Here is a 6,557-nt window from a genome sequence, read left to right as displayed (position 1 = left end):
TTCATCGGGCAAGCGTGCGAATACACAAGTGCTGCCTTGTACGATCACTGACCATCGTGCCATCACAGCCTTTCATCGACCGTGACGATTATCTGACAAGCCTTAACAGGCTCCTTCACAGGTTAACTAGCACTTGAAGCGGCAATTGGAGTTCCTCTGCTGTTCGGCACTTGTAAACCCTTCTCGGTGGGCCTCTTCTTGGCGCTCTTCGAGACCTTCCTCAACAGCGCCCCCGGCATGAGCGGCACCATCCGGTGCGTACGCCCCTTTGCGCCCCCGCGTGCACCAACCGTCGCGTGTCGCGCAGGTCCGTCGGAGAGCCGACCAAGCCGGTGGCGTTGGGTCTGCAGTGGGTCTCGGTGCGGCTCTTCGGTAAGTCTTGCCATCAGTCCTTGGCGGAGACTGCAGAGTGGCGGGTGGCACGCAGGCGCCATCTTGGCGCACATCGTGTTGTGCTCCATCATCCACCGCAGCTGCCTTACGTAGCAGGGCCTGCGCGGCGGCCAGCGTGGCACGTGCATCGTATACGAGAACAGCAGCATGGGCTACAACCTCTTCGGCTTCCTCATTTTTCTCAAGACGCTGTCGGTGGTCTTCTTCGGCGCCTGGGTCACCATCCGCCACTGAGCGCTGCGCATTATTGTACGCTGGAAAAAAAATACGCAAACTTGTACGCTGAGCGCGCCTGACCATGCCAGTCTGTCAACAAAACGAGATGCGGGGGCGCTGCGATCCAAGCTGAAGGGGCGACCTCGTTGCGTCTGAGCCCGCTCGTTCATGATCACGTGCACCCGTGGTCCATCTCGTGCCGGTGTTTAGTAAAGGCCAAAAGTGGAGAACACGCATGCATTACTGCGATAATTAACACCCTTTGCATGTTCCTGCTAATGAGGAACGATCAGAATACCTTGCATCTATCATCTGCGCATATTGGCGTGATCCATTCCTTTTGGTGCGAGCGTGAGGTTTTTTTTTTTGCGCGGATGGTCATGCATTGACGGGTGAGGTGATTTTCAAATGCCGATCGGTGTATGCGATCGTCTCTGGAGAAAACGTTGCCGAAGCGGCGTCAGTTCTCATCGGGCTCTGCGAAGCCACGGTTTTCATTCAGAGTCGCTTCGTTCCCTAAATCTGTCGGGCGTCGGCTAGCAGTGTAGCCGATGCCAGCTAGCCCAGAGCTACTCTTTAAAAACCGAATCGAATGCGAATAGTTGGGCTTTGCTACCGAATGGAACAGGAATCCCGTGTTTTTAGAAATATGCGCTTAGGTGTTCAATCCGCGTACAACGAATAGCCGTGCTAAAGAGTGAGGCGGTAGCGGCGGCCCTCTCGTACCATGCTGTGATTAATGCTGCTGTGCTGTAGCAGGAAGAAAACGCCATCTACACCAGGGGCTACACGTCCGCCACACGCGAAGCAAAACTTCCAAGAGAAAACTCAGGACATGAGAGGAGCGAGAGCGGCATCAAGGCTGCACCCACTTTTGGAGGCGATGTGTGAACGCCGCCACGTTAAGTGCGCACCACTTTGCGGAGTCGGAGTGAACACTTTTTCTTTGTCAAATTCTCTTCGTTGCCCATTATTTTAAAACTCGATATTCGATTCTTCTCGTATAATTGTCAACGTGGACTGTTTGATTCGTTGGCCGAAAAGTATGGGTGGATATTCGATTCTCCGCTCGAAGTTTTCGAATATTCTCACAAACCTAGTGAATGCACTCGCATGCGTCACGAAAGCGTTCTTTTTGATGACATACGGTCCACGTTTCTGTAGCCACAAGACCAGAAACGAAACAGGTGCATCAAATTACGCAGGACACTTTTGTTGCCATTCTGATGGCACACCTACTCATTAGCATACGATCGTAAGGCAACGCGTACCCTAAGTTCACATTTCTTCGGAGAAACACAACGCGGTTTGTGGGCTATTGTCCGCTGAAGCACGTCCCAAAAGAGGATCGCATCCCAACAGTCAATAAAGACGTGTTTTATTGACTCAGATTTGCGACACAACAAGCAGTCAGCACCCCATGTTAAAAACAATCTTTCTCCTCTATCCATGTTTTAGCCGGCAACGTACCAGTGTGCAACTTGAAGAAAGTGTCTTCCCCCCCTCTGGCACCACCATTTTCCTTACACTTTTCAAAACATTTCCTCCTTGGCCTGCACTATACAGAGATCAATATATTGGCTCGGCGAAGACACAGTCAAGCAAATCTTTCATCAATTTGTTATGCATGACATTGGAAAGGTAATCCAAACTGAAGCGAGCATTCAGAAACCGAAGAGCAAAGATGAGCTCTTTCGAAAATCGACTTCCACTTTATCGCATCCCGTCGACAGTGGAAATAACAAAGTTTGGCAAAGCCGAAGAAAGCCTCACTTGAATAAAGGTCCGAAGGAAAGGTTCGCGTTGATCCCGAAGAAACATAAATCTTGACACCACCTGCCTCAGGTACAAGTGTGGCAAGGAGAAAGACCCCTTTTTCTCAACAGCAGAAATAGATTATCACGTTTAGTCCGCTGCTATGAGGACTGCCAAACAAAAACCGCGAAGAGACGATAAAGAAAGACTTACCAGTGCCGCCATTTGGGATACGATTCGTGAACGTTGGGCCGGATCTTTGTAAATACGATGTATTCTTTCTTGGCCTGCACAGTATTTGCGGAAGCAGGACGGCTGTACGACTCTGCGATGAAGAGATGCGCTGTCTGTCCGATACTACTTTAGAGAAAACATATTTAAGCTGCTTGAAGTGTTCAAGGAGCTATGTTTTGGAGATGAAGTTTTGAGTTTGATGGGACAGCTGTGTTCCCTGAAACAGTTCAGATTTTCTCATGTGAGTGAAGCGCATGTCCGCTCCTGATATTTGAGATTGCAGTGCAGAACATATGTTGCTTGTGACCTATTGTAAACTTGCGAAACCGGGAAAGAAAGAAAGGCGGTTTTGTTGGCCATTGGTTGCGTGCTCGCCTCGCAGTGCGGAGGTCCTTGGATCGATTCCACGCGCTTTCGGGAGAAGCTTTTTTTTCTCTTTGATTATTATGCCTTTTGGGGTTTTGTGGACTACTTTTCCTAGATGCCGACGCGGCCGGTTTTCGTTGCTAATCGGCAATATAACGCTTCCGCATTAATAAAAAAAAATCCTGGCCCCGTCTCATAGCAAAGACGAGAGACAAGGACATTTTCGGCATAACGCTTTCTCACCTAGATTATTACTGCGAGTTGATTTGCTTAAACGAGCACAAACAACATTTGACACATCGCCTCTCTCAGGGGTCTCAAACATGCGGCCCGCAGAGCATGGTTTTGAGTACCCGCTGGCACTGAACAGTTGATCCTAATTGCTCCGGAAAAACTTCACCCCGTGATGATCTGTAGCCAGAAATAGCTACTCGTTTACGTTCGGTCATACCTGTGTACCTCGGTAAGCTATCCGTAAGGCAGGCGTACAAACATTGAACGCAACAGCGAAGAAAAACTGAAAAAGCAACATTTATCTCACTGGTGGCCAGCTTCTAACTAACTTATTTCCTCTGCAGACTTCCGTCTTCCTCCTTTCTCTATTCTGCTCGTGGGAGACAAAAACACAGCGAGGTAAACTTGAGACCCCGGACCGCAGAGAGTGGAGTTCGGAGGAGCAATTATTTCCCCTCGAAAAACGCGCCTCGAGGGGCGCCACACTTGTATTTCCCACGATCTCGACTCCGTTATGGCGTCCCCGATGACGTTGCTGCAGGAACTCTGATAGGCATGTTCTGGGGTTATTTAGTGTAATAATGGTCACTTTCATTCGATTCACCTGGGCGTGAAGGTGGTCACAAAAATTGTCTCTACTCCTTGGTTTCAAAAAACAAATGAGGCGCCTGGAATACGGCTGGATGCTCTACTAGTGTCTTATGCAGGGTGTTTCACGTAACTTGAATCTAGGATTAAAGTGGCTCGCCGGAGCTGTTTGCAAGCAACGACAGATTGTTTCACGCCGTGTGGCGCTCCTCAGAGTATTAGAGACAAAGCTATACTACGCTAGTCCGAACCGAAGTTTCGCTGCGTGCTGCCGGTGATTGCATCGGCGCCCCTATAGCAACCTGATCTACGTCTATACTTGTAAACAGGTAGTCGCTTTGCCGCGGCGTAGCTCCGCTCGATCGCTAGACTTAGATAGTATATAGGCGTGTACTAGTTAGTGTGGTTAAACATGATGACGTCATAGTATAGTAATGACCATAATTAGTATTAAGCGTAATGTCCGTATGTAATATAGAATTGGAAAAACGAAGTATAGCCTACACTAGCAATTTTTTTCGAAATGTAGTGCGAAAAAAACCAGGGCACAGAAGAAGGCATCGACACGACACGAGCGCTGTGCCTCCTTCTGCGTCCTAGTTTTTTCGCGCTACGTTTCGAAAAATGCAAATGCTCCAACTCACCCAGCTTAGCATACTTGTGTATAACACTAACACGTGACGTGACCTTCGGCTTGACCTTTAATAAAAAAGCTTTGCGAAATGTAACAATCACGATGGTGTAACATACGACGTCATATACGGTATAACGCAATGAAAATCGCTTGACTTAGCATGACGTCATTTGGCGCGTTGAAAATTCGCGTGCCGAGGCTTCTCTAGCCACGGTCGGCGGCGACATGGGCGGAAATAAGGACGCAGTCGCTTCGCCGAGCTCCGGTGTTGGTGGTTGTCCGACGCGCATTCAACATTGCAGACGCCAAGCCGCGTCTAGTTGCCTAATACACCAGAGCTTTCGCTCTCTAACCAGGTTCAACAGTAGTTAAACCACGAGTATTTTTTTAATTCCGCTTATTTATTAAATTAGCTAAAATTATGCAAATCTTTTATTATTCACTTCAGGGTCACGTGCCTTCCTTTAAGTTGTAGAAGGGGTTCATAATAATAATAATAATAATTGGTTTTTGGGGGAAAGGAAATGGCGCAGTATCTGTCTCATATATCGTTGGACACCTGAACAGCGCCGTAAGGGAAGAGATAAAGGAGGGAGTGAAAGACGAAAGGAAGAAGAGGTGCCGTAGTGGAGGGCTCCGGAATAATTTCGACCACCTGGGGATCTTTAACGTGCACTGACATCGCACAGCACACGGGCGCCTTAGCGTTTTTCCTCCATAAAAACGCAGCCGCCGCGGTCGGGTTCGAACCCGGGAACTCCGGATCAGTAGTCGAGCGCCCTAACCACTGAGCCACCGCGGCGGGGCAATTCACTAAGAGCCGATCCAGTTTTTTTGTAGCAACGTGCCTCCTACGCGGTCCTTTTTGCCGGCCATTAAAGAAATTTCGCAAAATATGAGGAAAAAAAAGCCACGTGACTGCTCTCGTGCGCTACCGTATTCCGGTGCTCCCAACAGTGTTCTGGAAGAAGGAAACGGCCGTGCCCAAGTGAGCTGCCGCTGCATGATTGGACGGACTGCAAAACGAAAATAATAAAAACAACGGAGTTTACCTTGAAATACGCGGCTTCACTGATTTCCCTTCCTTTCTTTCTTCCGTCTCTGCGATGCCTGTCGATGGCCTGCTTATCACTTATCGCAGATCACGGCGCGCGCTTTCCACATTCGGGGAGAATGGGTGGATGCACTTTCAAGACAACGCCGAGAGCGGCCACCCACTTCGAGATGGTGAGCGCGCGATCCTTGTTTACTCAGTACGCGCTCGGCAGCACTAAAATACGGTAGCGCAAATGTGCGACCACGTTTATTTTTTTCTTTTAATATTTCAAGGGCTTTCTCGAAATGCTAGAAAGAGCGAACACGTAACTAAAATACTGGATCGGGTCTTCAGTAACCCTATCCACGACTTAATGAAACACGTGTGACCATAAAATAAATATTACAGATTTTGCATCATTGATATTAGCTAATTAGCTAACTACCCAATTATTCAGAATTTTATATATAATCTGAGGAGCGCCACGCGACGGGAAACAATGTCTTTGGTTTCGCCCTGCTCCGGTGCGCCACTTTTTGTAAATCCTTGGTGCAAGTTACGTGAAACTTCACTCTGCTGTCATAATCGAATTTCATTTCAGTGTCCCTGTAAACGTGGTTTCTTCTTCCGCCACACTCTGCCACGAGCGCTGATAGCGAGCCAGGCTTCTTTTGATGACGGCGAACATGTTGCGCATTTTTCGTCGGGAGCAAAGGTGCTTCGGAGAGACTCCACTGCCGCGCCAATGTCTGCTGTCCATTCTTTAGTCACGACAGATGTCATCTGATTCGCTTGGCGAAAAGGCGTCTAAAGAACCGAGCCGCGTGGTATGCACCGCTTCTGCCCCCGGAAGCCCCACAGTAGTATATGGTGCACAGTGCAGCTTTCGGTAGAGCACAGCTGACGAAGTGGGATGCCAGCGAGCTAAGTCAACGAGAGCGCTAATTCGCCGCTTCAGGCTGCGGGACATAGCTTAGCAGAGCAGTAACCTTTTCTGCTGACATCGCATACGCTTCCCGGCGTTGCTGCTGTCAGGCAGCCGTATGGGTTACTCCACCAGCGCTGACCGGACGCGATATTCGGAGGTCGTGGGTTCGGATC

General features: G+C 49.0%; 1 long non-coding RNA gene across 1 annotated transcript; it reads left to right on the top strand.

The window, feature by feature from the left end:
- The first annotated feature begins 231 nt into the window (after positions 1–231).
- On the top strand, positions 232–1,233 carry LOC144132066 (uncharacterized). Its single transcript, XR_013314719.1, has 3 exons — positions 232–254; positions 308–372; positions 428–1,233. It is a non-coding gene; the product is annotated as an uncharacterized LOC144132066 (long non-coding RNA).
- The last annotated feature ends 5,324 nt before the right edge of the window (positions 1,234–6,557 follow it).

The sequence above is a fragment of the Amblyomma americanum genome, chromosome 1 (genome assembly GCF_052857255.1).
Source record: "Amblyomma americanum isolate KBUSLIRL-KWMA chromosome 1, ASM5285725v1, whole genome shotgun sequence".
NCBI lineage: Eukaryota > Metazoa > Arthropoda > Arachnida > Ixodida > Ixodidae > Amblyomma > Amblyomma americanum.
This window is presented reverse-complemented; position numbering and strand designations above follow the sequence as displayed.